The sequence below is a fragment of the Spinacia oleracea genome, chromosome 4 (genome assembly GCF_020520425.1).
Source record: "Spinacia oleracea cultivar Varoflay chromosome 4, BTI_SOV_V1, whole genome shotgun sequence".
In the NCBI taxonomy this organism is placed as follows: Eukaryota; Viridiplantae; Streptophyta; class Magnoliopsida; order Caryophyllales; family Amaranthaceae; genus Spinacia; species Spinacia oleracea.
The window spans coordinates 29,906,236-29,914,251 of NC_079490.1; the positions used below are offsets into that span (position 1 = coordinate 29,906,236).

Sequence of the window (8,016 nt, forward strand, 5' to 3'; positions counted from 1 at the left end):
TTCTCCCTCACCGTGAGACACCATTCACTACTACAAAACGCGTTATTTGTCGACGTTTTTTTGGCTATTTTTCGACGGCGGAAGCGTCGCGAAAAATATTCTCGACGCTCAGTCACACCGTCGAGAAATTGGGCGTAGAGAAATTCTCGACGCTCTGTATCGTCGATAATCTCGACGACTTTTGGCATCCAGACATTCTTTTTGACGCGTTTCACCGTCGAGAATATCGACGCTGTTTGTAGTAGCGACAATTATTCTCGACGCCTTTTTGCGTAGGGGTTATTTTTGCGGGTTATCATAAACATATTGCGGGAATTATCTTTTGACACTCAAAAGCGTCGAGAATGTTGTTTTTTTTACACAAAGTATAATCAACCTGAAACCTAAAATCAATCATAACTACAGCACGAACACCTACAACTTGAAATGACAAAATGATGATAAATAATTAACGATACTAATTACATTAATTTATATAATAATATGTACTCGCTCCAAAACATATCATCGAATTATGTTTACAAATTATCCAAACTATTTAATTAGCTAGCATCTCCAAAACAAAAATTTATTACCAAAACATCACGTTTACTATTATAATTTCAACTTGTTATTCTAAATGTCATCTTCAAAACAAAGGTCACTCAAAGCCTATAACTTCAAGAATATGAGCTACATAGTAGCAGGAGCTATATATTATCCCTTGATTCTTTTCTTCCACCACTATAATAATCTTCAAATGCATCCTGAACCTTAGAAAAAATATATAAAAAACGGTAAGTAATAGTGTCTCCCACAGTGTAAAAATGAATTAAGAGAAGTCTATGGTAAAGAATGAAAAAATAGCACGCAAAATTACAACGCCCCCATAGCTAAATTAATAGAAAATAAACGGGTAGGTTATCTACATGAACTAAAGTTCCAGCTATTTCTCCCATTTTGTTTGCAATTAGAAACTGAAGAGAGAGAGGGGGGGGGGGGGGGGGGGGATCGTATGTTTCCGTTCAGTTAACGTCCCCAAATGCAAAATATAACAGTCACAATAGCCAGCGAAATTCAGCTATCAACTCAGGCCAAACGGTAAGGCATAAAACAGTTCGTACGGTAGCAGGTTCTAGCAGCATTAAAACAGTTAGTACAAAGAACAGAACCCGATCATATCATATAAACAATGCAACATATAGGGGAAAAAATTAAAAATGTATAAGCAATAACAATCTAGATAATTATGATAATACAGCCTAGATAAAATAGCTACTCAGAACTTACACAAAGAGGGTAACTCACGTCGGAAGGAAATTAGGGAATGGTGTAGCATTAGCTCTGCCCTAAAGTCCAAATTAACCACTCAGGCTCACCATATTTTATGTAGCAACATCAAAATCCGGAAAAAAAAATCCAAGAACAAAAATCTCATAGAAGATAGATTAAATCAACAACTACATGTGAATTAAAAAAAATAACAATAGATCCCAAAAATACTTACAAACTTATGCAGTAATGATCTTTTACTATCACTTCATTATATGACTGTCTAGCTGCCAGATTTATATTCTTCTCTTATACTCAGCAACGGCTCTTTCAGCTTTCAATCTCAACTATTATAAGCCCTACACGAAATCAGAGTAATCTTTAATCGGTATGTGACTCACAATACCAATGTACAGAAAGACAAAAAAGTCTTATTTTCCCATAATTAAATCAATAAGCTCAAGAATGATGAGACAACAGTTCAATATCATCAATAACAACTGAACAACTTGCCTAGATGACATATAATTTCATCAGTGGGAGCTCAAATTGTGATTAATGTTAATGCAGCCACTTATATTATTTAACAAAATAAAGAGATGGGCAATTCTTACCAGCACACGGTATCAACAAAAGATGTAGTAAAACGCATTTCCCATATTAGAGATCTTAGGTTTAGGCTGCCTTTTTAGCCTTGGCCTGGCACACCCAACCTATTATCACCTCTTACGTAGAAAGATGGATAGAAGATTTGATTTTGTATATTAGGTACTTGGATGATTGATTTAGAAGATTTGATTTTGTATATTAGGTACCCAAGGGATGCAAAGCTTGTGAGCTTGAAGGAGGAACTAGTTTGAGGGAAGGATAAAAGAGATATTGTTCATGCTGAAGCAAACCTAATGACATTTGAGCCTTTGACATCAGATACTACTATAGCCTGGTGTGCATTGGTTGAGTCCTAGACTCACGGTGAAAAAGAGGTTTTCATTGATCTCAAGGGGCACTGAAGGAGGACAGTAGCGTTGCTGTTGAAGGCTGGGAGGTGTGGGAACACAGGATTAGGCTTAGCTACTCCCTTAGGAGGACAAGCCAATGACTTATACTCAAAGATAACTATAGTGGTAGTGATGTCAAAGCAACTCCTTGCTCACTTTGGTAAGGTTTGGTAGCGATGTAGTACCTTCCTAGTGTCTGGTTTCCAGAGATTAGGACATCTAAGAAAGTTAAAGACTCACAGCTTTTCACAACCAGCTGAGGGAAGTGTGGAGGAAGTTCCTAATCCAGAATGAACAAAACATAATACAAACATAACTAATCCACAACTTTATGCTCAATATTGAAGTTAAGAAATGTCTGCACCATCTTTTTTTTTATATATTTACATTTTCACTTTAAACTACTCACATTGTCTCCTACAACACTTTCCTAAGAACCCATATGGACAATGGCTACTCCTACTTGTATGCCTTGGGATGTCATGAAAATCCTTCAATGTAGGAGAGTCATTGATAGTTAAAAGTAGGTTCAAGCTTATGTAGCTGACAATAAGTTTTCTACAAGGAAAGTTAGTAAGTATGCAAGCTATTGTTAGTGTTGTTCCGTGGAAAAGACTCATCTGCAACAACCTTGCTAGTCCTAAGATCCTCTTTATTGCTTGGTTACCAGACAGCGTAGACTGTTTACTAAAGACATGATGCTACAGGGGAACGTCAACATTGACAATACTAGCAGGCTCAATATTAGACCATGAGATTATCATATTTTTCTTTGCTTAGAACGTTTTCAAAATGTTCCTGATTTCTAATGTTTTCATCACAACCGCACATCATTCAAATGAAAAAATAAATGTTGCAAGCAGAAATCAATATCAGTTACAATGGAGACATGTACATGTACCTCAGAGATGAAGAGAATGAATCGGATGTCACACGAATGGTAGCAGTCAAAAGTAAACCTAAACTAAGAATACACAATAAGCCATAAATCAGTAATTGAAGACTCTAGACAGAGATTTTAACAAATGAACAATGGCTTACCTGATCTTAAATTAGTAAACCAATGTTAAGGTTTAGAAAAGGATATATTTATCTTTTAATTTTATCAAATTAACATCAATTCCATCAAAAAAATGTTTTAGGGAAATGATGATGTCCATTCTTTGGAGCTTATATGACGCTTGTCCTTTTCATGTGCCAAACTATCTAATGAATATGAAAGAGGTCATATGCTTTATGGAACAATATAAACTTTAGCATTTTAGTCAATTTCTTAGCTTAATTTCTTGTGAGTTTATGACCCACCACAAAATAGATATGGCACTTAGAAAGCAACCTTGTACAGTTGTACTCCAGTAAACTAGGATATTTAGAAAGCGACCTTACACTCCAATAAACTAGGACATCCAGAAAGCAACCTTAGTATACCTTAAACTCCACAAATTACAAACTGACATTCAGGAAATTACATTATACCTTTTCTTTTCCATGTAGGTTTCTCCATACCAAACCAATTCAAGTATCAGATTAAATCTGTCAAGGGGATCAAATTCAAATGGTGCAGACAAACTGTAAATTTAGAATACAAGGCTATGAGAACAGAATAGACTATTAGTTAGACGAAAAATGAATGCTTCAAGGCAAGAAATCATGACTGCAATCAAATACGGAGTATTAAGTTTCATAGAAGACACAAAGATAAACATACCTTAAAAAGTTGCTGAACTTAAATCTGACCCTGGATTTCAGAATTTAATTGACAAACCGTATTAGTACCTAAAATCTCAATTTAATTACTGAAATTGAAACTTGGAATCCAAAATAATATCCACATATTCAAAAAGAAAATTTTAAAACACCTGGGCACGGAGTAAAGATGTACGAGAAGAGAAAACATAATCTGAGGGACACTATATATCAAACAAAAATACAAAACTACCAATTTTCATATAAAACTAATTGAAACTAAAATTGAAAAAACACAACTTGAACATCAATCATTGCATTCGTAAAGAAAAGAAATATAAATATTATAATGTTCAGTGATTAAGATAAGATGCAAACCATCATTGTGTTAAGTCGATCAGGTGGAGAACTAACATAAATTCAAAGATATATATGTAACTCAGTCAAGCAATGGAGTTATAAAACCTATACGCACCCTTTTGTGTTGTATCTTAAGTTCTCATCTTGCTATTATCTTCAAAGCCTAGGACAAACTTTGATGCATTTCAGAAATTAAACTCATACTTTGCGCCAATGATAACATATGAAAATTTAAAACAAGGCCAAATCAAGCTACATTAAGAAATCGAGGAGAAGTAAGACTGGAAAAATGCATGGACTCAGTTACAATATAGCAGGAGAATGAAAAGTCATTTTCAACATAGTCAGCAAGTCATTAGTTATACTGCAAGCCTTGTTCTTTTGTACAGAGAATTAATTCTCATTATAGTAGAACACAATCTAGAATCAACATATTTCAGCTTAGAAAAATAGTCTGTAATTATACATGCACTATGAAATTTGATATTTTAGAAATTCCCTTTTTGCATAAAGTTAAAGATTTGGTGTGAGACATGAGATAGCAGAGCATACATGTACTCACCTCCCTAAGGCCGCATCCAAGTCTTACCTGTCCTTGTAACTTCTGCTTCATAGTATCCAATGTTTTTTCAATATATCACCGAGCATGGAGTAAACTGCGAGAAGTGAGAAGCAGAGAGAATCTCCAAAAAATTTCCTTCAAAATCCAGTCATAATTAACAATATCGAACTAGAATTCAAATCTCTTTATCAAGTTCCAATCTTAGTTTCAAAAATCTAGTTTCTCATTTTTAAACCAAAAAAGGTTCAACACAAATCTTTTATTAAGCAAGGTACAAAAAAAAAGCTTTCCAAATTTTCATAACCTAGGAAACATACCATATCTGGGTTTTCAACCAAATCTGCAAATGAAGAGAACAACTTAGAATAATTTGTATAAACTAAAATGAACTTTGGAGGAAAATGAAATAAATATATCCGATTAAATTCAGCTTAAGAGAACATCTACAATTTGCAAAATGAGAGACAATGTCAACACTAATTCAGGAATAAACATGTAAATTTCAGCGCCAAAATCACACAAAGGCATAAGAATTTTCAAGGAGTACACATAACAAATGATACTCACGAAAAGAAAAATGGAAGACTCCAAGTAATAAACGATAAGGACTAAAATCTCATTAATCTATATACTCAATTTATAATAAGTCTAACATTTTTCACATTCATTAAGAACAAACAAATGAAAAGTTATATATAAACAATAAACGTGTGATATTTTACCCCAATTTTGCCAAATGAAAAAAAAATATAACCCTAATTGAACCTATCAGAATCGTCAACAACAAAATGAAAAAATGTTATATCATGATTCAGGAGAAACGAGTGGCAATTAAAACTATGAAAAAGCAAGTAAACCTAAAAACAATCCCCAAATCAAAAAATAAATTATTCATGTAAAAGAGGAACTGGAAAATGAGAAGAAACCCGAGAAAGAAACGAACTCTAACGAACTAAGAATCAAGAACTTGAATAACAAGATCTGAAAATTAAGCCGATTTTCGAGGTATAGAATTGAAATAAAAACACGAGAAATTCGGAGGAGGAAAGATAAAATTACCTGTATTCGAGCAAGAGATTTGAAGCAGAACAGAAGCAGAACAGATTTGAAGCAGAACAATGGGGAGAGAAAGTATGATTTTAGGGATGAGAAGTTGAGAACTGATGAGAGAGAAGGTTTGTGCGGCTGTGGAAAAGTGGGGCGGTTCTTTCCCCAAAAGTTGATGAAGCGAGTTAGCATTAACAATCACGTGTTGTGCGCGTGACATAATTGTCGACGCTCTTCTTTGACGAGAATGTGGTTCGACGACGAATACCGTCGACAAACCACGCGAAGTAACTTTTGTCCCCAGCGGTATACTGCACCGTCGAGCCCATAGCGTCTACAAAACACGCCTTTTGTAGTAGTGATTCTCTCTCCTCTCAGTCAATTCATTCAGTTTCTGCAAGGGCTTGCTCTTTCTTCTTCCAATTGGATGGCGTTTTTTTATATTTCAAGGATACCTTTCAAGATTTGTCTACTTCCAGATTTCTGATAGCAAGCCGATGGAGAGCCGTCAGATATGTGGAAGCAGACGGATCTTCCATTTGGGTAAGAGAATATGGGTCTAAATTTCCGCATTGCATATTGTGATCGACTTTCAACTTAATTCGCTCATGATTTAGTATCTTCTATGTTAATTGTAGTTGCACCTTCGATTTAAATGATTCCTTGATTTAGGGTTTAGAAGGGGTTGTCTCTTGTGATCGAATTTCAACATAGCACCGTTCATGATTTAGTATGTAGTATGTGGTGATTCAAATATGCTATGTCAATTGCACCTTCCATTTTATTGAATATTAGGTTTAGTGATTTATGGGTTTATTGAATCTGGGTACGAATTGCATATTGTGATCGAGTTTCAGCTTAATTTGCCCGTGATTTAGTATCTGGTATGTTAATTGTAGTTGCACCTTCGATTTTAATGATTTCTAGGTTTAGGGTTTAGATGGGGTTGTCTTGTGTGATCGAATTTCAACTTAATTTCGCTTATAATTTAGTATGTAGTATGTGGTGATTGAAATCTAGTATGTCAATTGTAGTTGCACCTTCTATTTTAATTATTTTTGGGTTTAGGGTTTAGATTGGGGTTTTTCTTCATCTCTGGGTTTAGGGTTTAGAATGAGGTTTTTCTTGATTACTTGATTGGTCCTCCGTTTACATCGAGTCTTTCTGTCATGGTGGTGTTGTTGTGATATCAATAAGTCATGACTACCATTGGTTGATTTTTACGCATTGGTTATTCCCTCAATTTCAAACATTAAAATGTTTGGGTTTTTGGCGTCCTATTCTGTATAAAATCTATATATAGCACAGTGATCACACCAAACATTCAATTTATCCTTTAGCTTCCATTTCTCTTCAGCTTTGAAATATTTAGTTAATTAGTTTGTTTAATACACATTTGTTTGTATGTTCATGCAATGAAATTCTCTATAGGGTAACTTTGTATTTTTGCTCACTAAGCTGGGTGGACCGATAACATATGAATTGAGCTTTAGCCTTTAGGTGTAAATGTTGTTTTAATTAAGTTAAAATTTCTGCTAATTTTGGCATTTTCACATTTATTATTAAGTGATGCAAAACCTTCATGAAAAAATGCCATTTCTTTTAAGAATAGTGCACCGACCAAAATACCCTTATTTATTGATGACTCAACTGGTCCCATGATTCCAGCTGGCGTATTAATGAAAACTCACCCTTCCCTTTCTCATTCTCCCTCCGCGCTTCTTCTCCACAGCAACTTCTCCTCCACCCTTGTTCTCCACCTTTATTTCTCCCTCACCGTGAGACACCATTCTCTCTCCTCTCAGTCAATTCATTCAGTTTCTGCAAGGGCTTGCTCTTTCTTCTTCCAATTGGATGGCGTTTTTTTATATTTCAAGGATACCTTTCAAGATTTGTCTACTTCCAGATTTCTGACAGCAAGCCGATGGAGAGCCGTCAGATATGTGGAAGCAGACGGATCTTCCATTTGGGTAAGAGAATATGGGTCTAAATTTCCGCATTGCATATTGTGATCGACTTTCAACTTAATTCGCTCATGATTTAGTATCTTCTATGTTAATTGTAGTTGCACCTTCGATTTAAATGATTCCTTGATTTAGGGTTTAGAAGGGG

At 34.9% G+C, this 8,016-nt stretch overlaps 1 long non-coding RNA gene across 7 annotated transcripts; it reads right to left on the reverse strand.

Moving 5' to 3' along the window:
- Positions 1-438: 438 nt before the first annotated feature.
- Positions 439-6,076, reverse strand: LOC110778215 (uncharacterized). Of its 7 annotated transcripts, none has more exons than XR_002530700.2 (6): positions 5,917-6,075; positions 3,958-5,197; positions 3,726-3,782; positions 3,151-3,208; positions 1,487-1,610; positions 439-752 (listed from the first exon to the last, which is right to left on the reverse strand). It is a non-coding gene; the product is annotated as an uncharacterized lncRNA (long non-coding RNA). The 7 variants fall into 7 exon arrangements; XR_002530702.2 differs by having other exon boundaries at positions 3,726-3,818; XR_002530697.2 differs by having other exon boundaries at positions 3,151-3,213; positions 3,726-3,818.
- Between the last annotated feature and the right edge of the window lie 1,940 nt (positions 6,077-8,016).